Source organism: Aquarana catesbeiana, linkage group LG01 (assembly GCF_042186555.1).
Source record: "Aquarana catesbeiana isolate 2022-GZ linkage group LG01, ASM4218655v1, whole genome shotgun sequence".
In the NCBI taxonomy this organism is placed as follows: Eukaryota; Metazoa; Chordata; class Amphibia; order Anura; family Ranidae; genus Aquarana; species Aquarana catesbeiana.
The window spans coordinates 262514836-262530217 of NC_133324.1; the positions used below are offsets into that span (position 1 = coordinate 262514836).

The window sequence follows — 15382 nt, forward strand, 5'->3', positions numbered from 1 at the left end:
AGGTTAATTTTAATACATTGCAAGGATTTTGGAAAACTTCACTGTAGAACAGTGGTCTCCAAACTGCAGCCCATGGGCCGGATGTGGCCCTTTGCTTGCTTTTATCCAGTCCTTGGGGCATTATTTTCTCCACTGTCAGCAACAGTGGGGAATAGTTCTTGCCACTGAAACCGAAAATGGGGCACTATTCCTCCCACTGATACCAATGGTGGGGCACTTTTCCTCCCAATGATGGGGCGCTATTTCTCCCACTGACACTAAAGATGGGGCACTATTCCTTCCACTAACACCAACATTGGGGGCATTATTCATCCCACTGATACCAATGATGGGGCACTATTCTACCCCCCTAATACCAATGATGGGATGCTGTTTACTTCCTTTGACACCAGGACATTTTCTAATCCTGCTGACCAGTCCAGCCCCCTAAAGTTTAAAGAATGGTAAACGGACCCTTTGTTTACAAAGTTTGGAGGCCCCTGCTGTAGAGTGTTGCTTCCTGCTGTTCAGTTAAAACTTACACACAGATTCCAGTCACTTATTACTTCCTGAATGATGAGTGGGGATCTGACTGTTATAATCACTTAATCAGTTCTAGTCAATGGCATCACTTGGGTATTGCATCCAGAGAATGTCCTCCACATTTTAAGTTTTTGCCCAGTGACTTCTCTCCACCGCATGCTAGGCATTAGCTTCCTTTAGCTCATAGAGAAGCCCAGGCATTTCAAGGTTTGCTACTTTGTTAACTTTCAAACAAACAGCAGACAGTACAGAGGCAGAAAAGCTCACAATGCAGACTTCAGCACAGTGAGTGGGCAATTTCCTATTATGTTGGTATGTTTGCTATACAAGATTGCATGCTTGTATATAGAGTAAGTCCTGCTCCGTAATTTTCATGCAGCAGCAGGTGTCCCAGACAGGGCTTCAGTGATGAATGCCTGTCTTGAGACCTAGAAAGAACACTGTTAAAGAAATTACCTGTTGTTAATCCTGGGCTTAGGGAAATAGCCATGAAATAAGTAGCAACTCGGATATTTGTATTCTCAGTACTGGATATCAATAGAATGTGTATTTTTAGCACTGGCCATCGGTGTAATGTGTGTTCTCAGTACTTGATTTCAGTGCAATTAGCATTACCAGTTCCAGATAACAGTAGAATATATATTTTCAGTACTATGTATCAGTGGAATGCATCTTGTCAGTCTCGGCATCAGTGGAGTGTGTATTTTCAGTCTTGGATATCAGTGAAACGTGTGGTATCTGTGCCAGGTATCAGGCAAGTGTGTTGCATATTTTCTGTTGAGGATGTAATTAAAATGCAAAACATCACTGTCACTACAGTTTCACTGGATTGTAAAAACTGTCTGTCACCCATTTACCTCTTATTTTCCAGTATTAGTGATATAAAAGATTTTATATTACCATATGCGGTATTACTGAATAAGGGAGGCCAGTAATCTTGGAAACCAGATTGGTGACACTGTATATTGGCCATGCCTTGTGTCATTTGCTGTGTGCAATGTCATATCTTTCGTGGGTGCCCCGTGTCATTTTGAACTCAATGAGGTGTAGCTAATCACCTTCTCAATGACACACAAAGCCATTTGACTTTCAACTGTGATCTGCTTTGGTTATTTTGATTAGCTCAGAAAAAGAGCTTTCCTGGAGCATGTGAGTCCCTGGTAGTGCAACTGAAGCAAACAATCAACTATGGGTGGCAAGGCACTGTCAAAAGATCTCTGGGATAAAGTTGTGGACAGGAGATGGATGCTAAAAAAAAACAAAAAATTTTGCTTTATGAATGCCTAGAAGCACAGTGAAAACTATTATTAAGAAGTAGAAAGTATTTGGTACAACACAGACCCTACCTGAATCAGTACATCTCTCTGGATAAACTGGATAAGGGGGAAACTGATCAGAGAGCTACCAAGAAGCCTACAGCAACCCTGAAGCAGTTGCAGGAATTTATGAAAAATAGTGGTCATTGTGTGCGTGTGACAACAATATCATACATTCTCCACAAACGTGGCTTGCTTGGGAGGGTTGCAAGAAAAAAGCTACTCCTCAAGAAAGGCCTCATGCAGTCATGACTGAGATTTGCCAAAATGCACTTTTAAGATTCTGAGGTCAGGTGGAAAAGGTGTTATGGTCAGATGAGACTAAAATTGAATTATTTGGCCTCGACACCAAATGATATATCTGGTGGAAATCCATTACAGCTCACTATCCAAATAACACCATTCCTACAGTAAAGCATGGAGGTGGTAATACCCTGTTATGGGGGTGTTTCTCTGCAGCAGGGATTGGAGCACTTGTCAGGATCGAAGGAGAGATGGATGGGACAAAATACCATCAAATTATTGAGGAAAATCGGCTGCTCTCTGCCAGAAAATTGTCAATGGAAAAAAGGTTTACCTTTCAGCATGACAATGACCCAAAGCACACAGCAAAAATGACCGCACAGTAGTTGAAGGAGAAAAAGGTAAATGTCCTTTCATGGCCTTGTCAGAGCCCAGACTTAAACTCCATTGAAAATCTGTGGAATGACTTGAAGACTGCAATCCACAAACGGTCACCATCAAATTTAACTGAACTTGAGCAGTTCTGCAAAGAAGAGTGGGCAAATAGTCTAGATGTGCAAAGTTAGTAGAGACATATCCCAACAGACTAAAGGCTGTAATTAAAGCACAAGGTGGTTCAACAAAATACTGACACAAGGGGGTGTTCCTTTTTCCAACTTAGTGACATTGTTTTTTATTTAGTTTTTTTTTTTTACATGTTGGTAATATATCTTTTACTTGGATGTTATAAGTTGCACTGAGTAAATACAGCTGGATAAAATAAACACTGGGTCTGTCTTCATTTCATTCTGCAAACAAAAAAAAATATATATTTTTTTTAAATCAATAAGTTTTTATTAAATATTTCACAGAACATAAGTGAAAAACATGTAGAAAAATATTTGCTTAGACATGCATTTCCACAGTTTATGACACAGTCTTGAGGATTATTCCATAACAAAGTCTGTATACAATAGACATGTTAACCAAGGTAAAAAGTGTGATATACAGTGGGGACGGAAAGTATTCAGACCCTCTTAAATTTTTCACTCTTTGTTATATTGGAGCCATTTGCTAAAATCATTTAAGTTCATTTTTTTCCTCATTAATGTACACACAGCACCCCGTATTGACAGAAAAACACAGAATTGTTGACATTTTTGCAGATTTATTAAAAATAAAAAAAACTGAAATATCACATGGTCCTAAGTATTCAGACCCTTTGCTCGGTATTTAGTAGAAGCACCCTTTTGATCTCATACAGCCATGAGTCTTTTTGGGAAAGATGCAACAAGTTTTTCCACACCTGGATTTGGGGATCCTCTGCCATTCCTCCTTGCAGATCCTCTCCAGTTCTGTCAGGTTGGATGGTAAACGGTGGTGGACAGCCATTTTTAGGTCTCTCCAGAGATGCTCAATTGGGTTTAAGTCAGGGCTCTGGCTGGGCCATTCAATAACAGTTAAGGAGTTGTTGTGAAGCCACTCCTTCGTTATTTTAGCTGTGTGCTTAGGGTCATTGTCTTGTTGGAAGGTAAACCTTCGGCCCAGACTAAGGTCCCGAGCACTCTGGAGAAGGTTTTTGTCCAGGATTTCCGTGTACTTGGCTGCATTCATCTTTCCCTTGATTGCAACTGAAAAACACCCCCACAGCATGATGCTGCCACCACCATGCTTCACTGTTGGAACTGTATTGGACAGGTGATGAGAGCAGTGCCTGGTTTTCTCCACACATACCGCTTAGCATTAAGGCCAAAAAGTTCTATCTTGGTCTCATCAGACCAAAGAATCTTATTTCTCATCATCTTGGAGTCCTTCAGGTGTTTTTTTAGCAAACTCCATGCGGGCTTTCATGTGTCTTGCACTGAGGAGAGGCTTCCGTCGGGCCACTCTGCCATAAAGCCCCGACTGGTGGAGGGCTGCAGTGATGGTTGACTTTCTACAACTTTCTCCCATCTCCCGACTGCATCTCTAGAGCTCAGCCACAGAGATCTTTGGGATCTTCTTTACCTCTCTCACCAAGGCTCTTCTCCCCTGATAGCTCAGTTTGGCCGGACGGCCAGCTCTAGGAAGGGTTCTGGTCATCCCAAATGTCTTCCATTTAAGGATTATGGAGGACACTGTGCTCTTAGGAATCTTAAGTGCAACAGAAATGTTTTTTAACCCTGGGCCAGATCTATGCCTTGCCACAATTCTGTCTCTGAGCTCTTCAGGCAGTTCCTTTGACCTCATGATTCTCATTTGCTCTGACATGCACTGTGAGCTGTAAGGTCTTATATAGACAGATGTGTGGCTTTCCTAATCAAGTCCAATCAGTATAATCAAACACAGCTGGACTCAAATGAAGGTGTAGAACCATCTCAAGGATGATCAGAAGAAATGGACAGCACCTGAGTTAAATATATGAGTGTCACAGCAAAGGGTCTGAATACTTAGGACCATGTGATATTTCAGTTTTTCTTTTTTAATAAATCTGCAAAAAATGTCAACAATTCTGTGTTTTTCTGTCAATACGGGGTGCTGTGTGTACATTAACGAGGAAAAAAAAACTTAAATGATTTTAGCAAATGGCTGCAATATAAGAAAGATTGAAAAATTTAAGGGGGTCTGAATACTTTTTGTCCCCACTGTATAATATATAACTTGCTGGATCAAGAGCGAGGAACACCGCCCTCCTGCCCAGGCACCCCAACCGGGAACACGCTGTGCTCAGGAGGTGAGCGGCGTCCCCCATCCTTCTTTTGGGGGTTATTGCACTGTTTTCATTGTTACATAATGTCTAGTGTTAGTCTAAGTAATATATGAAAAGAAGTGATGTTCAAAAAATAAAAATAAAAAAAATATATAAAAGGATACAATAATATAAAATAAAATTAGTAAAAAACACAGTCAGATTGTTATTTCCCTTTGGATATGGTTTATAAGTGATACCTTTAGGTTTTATGCTTTATTGTGTACCAATCTACCCATTTTTTTCCATATTTTTTGGGCTTTACTATGATTGTTTTGGGTTGATGCATATAACATCTTGTACGCTGCATGAGTGTTAGTCGTAGTTATTACTTCATGAAGAGATGGGGTTAGTTGATCTCTCCAATGGCGCATTATCGTTAGTCGTGCACTTAAAAGAATGTGTACTGCTATGGTCCTGTACTCTGGTGGAATTAACTCTATGTCCAAGGATAAAATTGCATTTCCCGGTACTTTAATATTCAGTACTTGTGAATTGTACCATAAACTCCCTATATTAGAGCAAGACCAGAGTATATGGTACAATGTTCCCACAGAACCACAGTTTCTCCCACAGGTATTGGAACTTTGTGGGGAGAATTTAGCTATCCTATAGGGCAGGGATATGCGATATGCCTCTGGGTGTCATGCTTGTGGCTATCAGAGTCTTGCTATGCCTCATGGGAGTTGTAGTTCTGCAACAGCTGGAGGTCCGCTAATTGCATATCCCTGCTATAGGGTGTCAGATACCATCTGAAGATGATTTTCTGCGATAATTCCCATAGATTTACACTCTTTGTCGCAGTGTACGTGATGTGTAGTGCCTTTTGCCATTGTTCCAGGGAGTAAGAGGTATCTAAGTCCTTCTCCCAGGCAGTCATATGAGTCATTTTCAAAAGTATATTCTTATTCTTCAGTATATTATAGAACAACGATATACCTTTAATCTTGGTGGTAGGGTTTGTGTAGTATTGGAGTACCCTCCATGGCATCTCAATAGTTGTTTACAAGTTGGAGCGTAGTAGATGTGTTATCCTATTGTATGTGTAATATTCTGAGTTAGCGAGGTTGTATTCTATTTGTATAGCCCTGAATGTTTTAGGAGTTGGACCAATCATTATATCTTCAATTCTTTCTATCCCCTTTTTCACCTAGCTTGAGACGTTTAAGTCAGGGATGATGTGTGCTAAGCTATAGGTAGGCATTGATAGCGTGGAGGTAATAGAGTCCTGAGAGGGAGTGTTTAACAAGGCTCTCCATGCATGAAGTGATGCTGTGATGGTGGGAGAAAGTGATGTGTATCTAGGGGTGTATTGTTGGCTGGTAAGAAGAAAGTGATATAGATCGCCTCCTTTAAGTTGTATATATTCCAGTTCTTTCCATCTAGTATTGGGGCTTTGGGGGAACCATGTTTTGATTTGTGCCAATATTGAGGCAGTGTAGTAATCTTTGAATACTACTAAGCCCACTCCTCTCGCCTTTCTAGTGTTGAGTAGTTTGGAGAAGGCACATCTCGCCCTCCTCCCTTTGCCAAAGGTATCGGTTGATCATGGATTGGGCTTTAATAAAGAAGGTATTAGGTACTAGAATAAGGATGGTTCTAAATATATATAGAAATTGTGGTAGCAGTACCATTTTAAAGGCTGCTAGTCTCCCGGACCAGGCCAGTTCTGTTTTTGCTAGATCTTGAAGTCTGGAGTGTAGTTTGTCTATGAATGTGCAGTAATTTGCTTTGAACAGTTCCACCGTCTTGGGTGTTAAGGTGATGCCTAAGTAATTTATACCAGTGGTGTTCCATGTGTATAGATAAAACTGTTCCATTTTGTGCCTAGTTTTAGGAGGAATATTAATGCCAAGGATGTATGACTTAATGTCATTTACTTTGTAATAGGATATACCATTGAACAATTTGAGTGTTTGATGTATCGAGGCTAATGAGGTCTCCATGTCTGTGATCATGAGTATAGCATCGTCAACAAACAGACTAATGGTGTGTGTTGAGTTGCTAAACCTATGTCCTGTAATTTGAGGGTGCTTGCATATGTAACTCGCCAGAGGTTCCATGAGAAGGTTGAATATTAATGGTGAAAGTGGGCACCCCTGGCAAGTTCCATTTGTGATATTAAATGGAGTGGAAAGTACCCCCGAGGTGTAAACCTGGGCAGAGGGCTTGGGGTATAATGCCATAATTGCAGAAAATATAGTGCCACAGAATCCAAACTTCTCCAATACCTTAGCAAGATATCCCCAATGTATCCGATCGAATGCCTTCTCTGCATCCAAAGCTAGGAGCAGAGAAGGCGTTCCCTTCAGATTTTCTTGGTGGATTTTTTTAATTAGGCACCTAGCGGTGTCAGTAGTTTGACGTCCTTTTGTAAATCCGGATTGGTCCATATGTATAAGTTGTGGAAGTATGTCTATTAGCCTTAGTGCAATCGGTTTGGCATATAGTTTCAGGTTGTTATTAAGTAATGATATCGGCCTGAAATTCTGTGGAAGAGATGGTTCCTTCCCTTGCTTGGGCAGGGCGATTACGAGTGCTTTCAACATTTCTGATGGGAAGGAGGAAGAGGCAGCTGCAGCGTTGAAAATAGTGCTTAGGTGGGGTGAGAGGATGTACTTGAATGTTTTATAGTATTCTCCTATATATCCATCAGGACCTGGGAACTTGTTTAGTGGTAGTGTATCTATATCTTGAGATACTTCCTGGATTATAAAGGAAGAATTAGGGTGCATTAGTTGTGTTGGGGTTAGTTGGGGAAGAGACACTTTCTTCAGAAAGCCATTTATTGCCTTGGGCGTTGGTTGAATGGTATGTGGATCATATGCCAAGTTGTACAGAGATCCATAATAATGGCTAAATGTGTCGGCTATGTTTTGTAGGTGATGATGTTTATCTTTAGTGAGCGGGTGTAAGATGTACGGTATCTTGGTTTTGTACCTGCAGCCCCGTAAGCGTTGTGCTAGGAGTTTCCCTGCCCTGTTACCATTTACATAATAATTCATGTTTAGACGCCTAGTAGACTTTTCAAAATTTCCTAATAATAATATTTGAAGATCATATAGAAGTTGGGATAAATGTTTAGAGATTGAGGGTGTGGGTTTTTGTTTATTACTGATTTCTTAGTTGTGAATTTTGTTTGTGAGATCCTGTAATTGCTGTTGGTGCTGCCTCTTCCTCTTTGCCCACAGTATAATAAAAATACCCCTCATGAACACCTTATGGGCATTCCACAGTGTAAACGTATCATCCATAGAATCTACGTTTTCGCTAAAATATTGCAATAAATGTTGTTCCAATATAGGTAGGCTTTTCCTGTAAAATAAGCTGGTTAGCCCTCCAGACTGGAACAGGGTTCGAGGAGAATGAGTCACTTATTGTCAGCACTACAGATGCGTGGTCTGACCACGTAATATCATTTATGGATGCTGCTACAGTTCTGGTCAAGATCCATTGATCTACTAGGAAGAGATCAATTCGTGAGTATGACCTGTGTGGTGAAGAAAAAAAGGTGAAGTCTTTTTCCCCTGCATGAAGGCATCTCCAGGCGTCGAATAAGTTTTGCTAATGTATAGTATTTTGAAGCGTTTGGGTTGTTCTGGTGGGGGTTAAAGTGGAATCAAGGTGTGAGTCTGGGATAAGGTTGAAGTCCCCACATATCACCAGAGCTCCTTTTTGGTGGGCCCTTATCTTTCGAAAGGTTTTGTTAATAAAGCGTATTTGGTTAGAGTTTGGGGCGTAAAGAATCACAATAGTGTACGTTGAGGAGTTAATATTGCAAATTAGTATTATGAATCGTCCTTGTGGGTCTGCAATCACTTCATGTTGATGGAATGAAACAGTCTCCCTTATTGCAATAAGAACTCCTCTTTTTTTTTGAGTCTGCGTTTGCAGTAAAAATATGGGGGAACTGCTTATTTGTGCATTTTGGGGGCAAAAACTATTGAAGTGCATTTCCTGTGCGCATAGGACATCACTTTTGAATTGTTGGGCTTCCTTCCATAATGACTTATGCTTGACAAGGTGATTAAAGAGGAAGTAAAGCCTAAAAAAAAAAAAAAAAAATACATCCTGCAAAGCAAAGACATAATGAGCTAGTATGCATAGCATACTAGCTCATTATGAATAATTTGCCTCAGATCGAAGCCCCCGAAGCGATCCTCGTTTGCCTCCTCTGACGTCGCCATCTATCCCGGATTGACTTCCGGGTATTGCGGCTCCGGCGCTGTGACTGGCTGGAGCCATGATGACGTCACTCTGGCGCATGCGCGTGGGTGCTGTCTGTGATGGCATTTTCACCTTCACTAATGGCATGCTCAGTGCACCTGCGCCGTATTTCTTGCACCTACAGGTAAGCCTTAATCTAGGCTTACCTGTAGGTTAAAGTCGTCCCAGAGGGTTTACAACCACTTTAAGTCCTTTGGTACTTATAGAAAGAAATGTCACCCCCATGTGGACAAAGAAGGTTTAGTTGTTTGACATTCTGTGTGCATATAAGTTCTTTTGTTAGTGGAGAGCTCCCTCAAGTGGTCAAAACCGGTATAGGTTGTTAAGTGCTAGTGCAGACCAGAGAAGTGTTGTACTCACATTTTGAAGTGCAGGCATCTTTCCAGTTCTATTATCAGCCTGGCTATGCTGGCGGGGTCTCTTTGGAGGTGTTGATCTGGGAGAAACAGTAGTGGCTCCGTCTGAGAGCTGTAAAGGAATCTATAAGTTCTGACTGTGTTGGAAAAATATAGTAAGAAGAAAAACAAAACTGACTATGAACATAAAAACTTGAACTTTGAATAACATTTTAAAGCTTTTCAAGTGAACATTGTGATCCAAGCATGGGTATTTCATACCCGAATGCAGCATTTTGCTGCTCAAGTGGTTTCAAGGGGGTGAGTTTGTGAGCTGAGAGAGGCTACTCTCCCCATAGAACTGAAGAGAATATTTATTTGCTTTCCAGGTGTTCAGTGTCTTTTAGCATTCTTAGCCATGACCTTTTGCCATTCAGGATCCACATGAGGAATACTCCTAGGGGAGTCAGGTCTGCTAACAGGCTCTGGAAGTATCTACCATTCTTTGAGCAGAGATAGACCTTTTTCCAGTGAGTCTATGGTGAAGGTATGGCCCTCTTTGGTAATCGTGATTTTTGTGGGAAAGCCCCATCTATAGTTGATCTTATGATTCCTGAGGGCTTTGGTGATTGTGGTGAGGCTCCTTCTTTTCTGAAGGGTGTATTGCAATAAATCTGCAAAAAAATGCAGATTTTGATACTGTGGGGGATTATGCTCCTTGGTGCGCATTACAGACATTAATTTTTCTTTTGCATGGTAAAAATGTAACCGTAGTATTACATCCCTAGGGATCTGGTCGGGGAGGTATGAAGGTTTAGGCAGGCGATGGATCCTGTCTATGATCACATCTAGATCCGTGAGTTCAGGAAGGATTTCTTTAAACAGAGTAGTGGTGTACTCACGCAGGTCTCCTTGCTGTACAGACTCTGGGATCCCTCTGTTTTTTAAGTTATTCCTTCTATTTCTGTCCTCCATGTCAGCCATTTTAGATTTGAGCCCTTCTATTACCTCCTCTTTTTCATCACGGGCATCTAATAAATCGTTTACAGTGGCTTCATACTCCCCCATCTTGTTTTCAATGTTCCCTACTCTGGATTATATAGCCTGTATCTCCTTATTGAACTTTTGCATGCAAGACATCATGTCAGTTTGGATTGAGCTCCTTTGGGACAGTAACATGTCCTTTAGTACTGTGTCCATAACTGGCTGATTATTCGTTGGAAACACCTCAGTGCTGTCAGGCAGCTCTCTAGTGTCCTCCCCAGAATCAGTGCAGGGACTAGCTGTGGCGCTGCATCCAGAGCCATCCATCTGGAATTTGGCTTTAGCTGGGCATGCAGACTGAGGGGTATTAGGGTAGGATTGCTGGCTGCCTGGGGACCCACTATTTTTGCTGATAGATGCAGAGGTAGCTGGGGTGGAGTGTGTGTTATAGGCCAGGGCGGATGTACGGCCGGCGCCATCTTGCCTACCTCCATGTGTCTGCCATGTAACGAAATCCGTCAGTTTCTGTGGCTTCCTGAGTTCTTTTCTTTTCCTGGCCATGGCAACCGATGCTATGGTGTGCAGATCGCTCTGTTTTTGGGGTGAAAACCCCCTTTGGAAAATTGCTGTGTGCTGCTGTCTGTCTGTGGGAAGAGGAGCTCAGCTTTCACACTTCCATCTCTCTCTGCAGCCGACCACGCCCCCTTTATTTTAAGATAGATTTTTTTTTTTAAAGGGGGATGATTCTTTTCTATACCCATTGTAACTAAGGTATATTACAAAAGTGGATATTTCCTTTAAAGCTTTCATGATTTTTTTTTACTTGCCAGCATATTTTTTTATAACGTGTCACATGCCTGCTGATTGAATTATTTAGGAATATCATCAAACTGCTGAAACTATTAATGCCTTCCCCTGCCCCTGAAAGTTATCCAAACACCTGCCTCTGCCATATCCAATGCCTGAAAGTGTGTTACATTAGAGTTATGGAGCAAGATGTTAATTTTCTTACATTACATACCCTACTATTCTCAGTCTTATATCTGTTGGTTAAGGGAATGTAGGAAATCTGTAATAGGTTATACCACTAGTATTTTAAATACCTTTAAAGATTACATATTTTAAACACATGTATGAGTAGACTTTTAAGTCCTGCTTTAATTTGGCCTTCTGGAGGGTGTTTGACAACAAATAGCAGCATACAGCAATGGTGGAAGTTTCGCAATTCTTAGAGAGCACCTTTGCTGTGGAAGCCATGCCAAGCAGAGGGCAACTGTACCCTTCCATGCATCATTGCATGCTATGACTCATTTTGGGATTGGTCATCTTGGTTAAAGACCAGGGCTTTGCTTCCTAATGCAGACCCACTCCTGGTGACTGGTTATCTGATATACTAATGCATGGTGTGAAGAATGATGAAGAAGTAGCAGGAGAGGTAGAGAAAATACAGATCTACAGGGAGAGAGAGAGACAGTGGGATATCATTATATTGCATGTTGTTAGATACAGATTTCATCCCAGGAGGCCTTCAGAAGAACAATGAAAAGCTCAGCTGTGACATCACCAAATCTAACGCAATATTTTGTGAAAATAGCAGACATTAGAGGAAGAATAAGGTTTCTTATTCTTACAGTGCAAACACAAGTGATCCTAGACACTGTTGCATGTCAGTAGGGAATTTAAAGCAAAAAGCAGATTTTTTAGACTACTTCTTATTAACATTTTCTTTCTAGATATTCCCAATATTAGGCAGACATTTTTCATTTTTTAAATAATTGTCATCCTTAAGCCTTTTTGACCTCATAAAAAAAACAGGCTACATGAGATATAGCACTTACCCACTTGAGGGGAACTTGGACAATGCTAGTAAGAATGGCGAATGGGGCGGTGGAACTTTACAATTTTGCAAGGCTCCACCACACCATGTACCATTGGTTTTATTGTTTTGGGAATCCATAACCACAAAGGTTTTGTATTGGGTTTGATCCTGTTCACTGTCACCTAAGACATAATTATTTTTTACTATGAGCCTGCAAACCCTTTACTAGCATATATGACAGATAGGGATGAGCCCGATGTTCCAGTTGAACGTAAGTGAACAGGCGAACACATCGGGTGTTCGCCTGTTCACCGACCAGAGAACAATATGTGGTGTTCGTGGCAAATATTGCCGGAACACTGTTAAAGTCTATGAGACACTGACATGAAAGATCAAGTGCTAATTTTAAAGGCTTATATGCAAGTTATTGTCATAAAAAGTGTTTGGGGACCCGGGTCCAGCCACAGGAGACATGTATCAATGCAAACATTTTTTTTTAAAAAGGGCGTTTTTTCGGGAGCAGTGATTTTTTTTTAATGCTTAAAGTGAAAGAATAAAAATGAAATATTCCTTTAAATATCGTGCCTGTGTCTATAGTATGCCTGTAAAGTGGCACATTTTTCCCGTGTTTAGAACAGTATCACAGCAAAATTAAATTTCTTAAGGAAAAATTGTCATTTAAAACTGATCGCGGCTGTAATCAATTGTTGGGTCTCGGCAATATAGCTACAGATAATTGAAAAAAAGAGCATGTGATCCCCCCTGTCCATTACCAGGCCCTTTGGGTCTGGTATGAATATTAAGGGGAACCCAGAATCAAATTTTTTTTTAAAATTGCGTGGGGGTCCCCCCAAAATCCATACCAGACCCTTATCCGAGCACACAACCTGGCAAGCAGCAGGAAAAGAGGGGGGGACGAGAGAGCACCCCCCCTCCTAAACTGTACCAGGCTACATGCCCTCAACATGGGGAGGGTGCTTTGGGGTAGCTCCCAAAGCACCTTGTCCCCATGTTGATGGGGACATGGGCCTCATTCCCACAACCCTTGCCTAGTGGTTGTGGGGGTCTGCGGGTGGGGGGCTTATCGGAATCTGGAAGCCCCCATTAACAAGGGGACCCCCAGATCCCAGCCTCCCCCTGTGTGAATTGGTAACGGTGTACAAATGTACCCCTACCATTTCACAAAAAAGTGTCAAAATGGTAGAAAAGACAAGACACAGCTTGGGACAAGTCCTTTATTAAAAAATAAAAAAATAAAAATGTCCCACGAAGTAAGTTCACGCTGCCCGATGGACCGAAAAAAACAAAAGCCACATTCTTCCACAGCAGCTTACCTCTGCATCCCCAATCCACATCTCACGGTAACCCCTCTTCAGCTCTGACCTCTGCTTGCAACCCCCCTCTACTGTCCCCCATCTTCTCCCCATCTCCTTAAAAGCTCCACCATCTTCCACATGTCTTATTTTTGTTGCTGTATTAAGCTGAAGCACCCAGCCAGCTCTAATACCTCCCCACATACTGTAGTTGGCTCCACCTGTCTCACTTGCGGGGAGACCATTCAGTGGTGATGTTGGCATTTGCACTGCACCCCATGTACCTGCATCTCCCTTTTCCCCATCCTTCACTCAGTGGGAGCCACTCAGGAGATCTGATCTGTGGGAGCCATTGAGGAACAAGCTGTCACTTGTAAGCATAGAAACCGGACTTTTGTGTTTTCAAGTAATAGTGGTCAGCAGGGAGCAGAGGGCCTGAGCCAGAGGTGGTGGAAATTAGTTCCATCAAGTTCCAGCTGAAACAAAGCCCTGTTCATAATAAATGAAGAAAATTAAGGTTGTAAAAATGTTTGCAGTTGTATCGACACATTGGGGGTTATTTACCTTTAAAAGGCAAATCCACTTTGCACTACAAGTGCAAACTACAAGTGCAAAGTGCACTTGAAATTGCATTGAAGGTGCACTTGGAAGTGCAGTTGCTGTAAATCTGAGGGGTAGATATGAAATGAGGGGAAGGTCTGCTGATTTTATTATCCAATCATGTACAAGCAAAAATGCTGTTTTTTTAATTTTCCTTGCATGTACCCCTAGGATCTACAGCAACTGCACTTCCAAGTGCACTTTCAGTGCAATTTCAAGTGCACTTTGCACTTGTAGTTTGCACTTGTTTTCCAAAGGGGATTTGCCTTTAGTAAACAACCCCCATTGTCATATTAGACTGAACAATAAAAGTGAATTCTCACAGAATTAACTATGCCCTCCTGACCTTGCACAAAACTGCATACATGTGGCAAATTCACTAACAAATGTGGGTTGCAAAGCAGGACACACTCCATAATTTGACCATTAGCCAGCTAACAGATAATAGCATACTAGAACCAATAAAATAATTTATTCAGTGTTTTTGGAGGCTGACTACATCAAAGAAATCATAATGTGTGTTTAATCGGGTGTGCATGTGCAAAAAATCCCGTTAAACCCCATTAAAATACGAACAATAAAGTGGAAAACAAAATACATTATTTGCTTTTTATTTCAGGCTAACAGATAAATGCAACAAATTTTAATCAGCTTCCCATAGGTTTTCTTAATGGATATTTTTCTCCTTCAGAAATGGTTCGGTTGTGTGGGATATATAGTACATGACTTTAGATCTATTTTTGTGATCTGCCAAAAGCATAATAAGGCTGTCTCTTTTTTCAGAGTAAACTTTTATGAAACACAGAAGGCCATGGAACAGAATCAGCCTTGATTTAAGTTTCTTGACGAGAACCATTTTTCTTTATCTTGCAGTTATCCTGACATATGATCTTTTGTAAAAGCTTTCTTACTTTTCATTTTCAAGATTTTTCTCAAGCAGGTCTAATGAGAGATGAACTTGTCTTTATGCTCGCAAAAAAATTTCAAGTGACGGGGCTTCCGCTTCCACCTACTGTTGCTTTTTGGAGGAAGGTTACCATCTTGAAATACAATTTCCTGACCTCATTGGGGAAGATTGACAGGTTTCTATGGAAATGTCAGTCATTCGCCTTGGCTGTCCTCCAGTATTCCAAATGTGCTCAAATGAGATATGTTAAGTATAATCTGTCAATGCGTGCTCTGAAATCTGGATGCCTGCTATTAAACATAACACCCCCACAATTCAATACAGAAAAGTGACTTTCCACTGATGAGCAGGGTTTTACATATGTTTATACTGTGATCATCCTGAGTCAAGATGTATATGATGCATCTGT

General features: G+C 41.2%; 1 protein-coding gene across 1 annotated transcript in view; it reads left to right on the forward strand.

Moving 5' to 3' along the window:
• Positions 1 to 15382, forward strand: part of ADGRD1 (adhesion G protein-coupled receptor D1) — a 921219-nt gene that overhangs the window by 429663 nt on the left and 476174 nt on the right. The window lies entirely within an intron of this gene.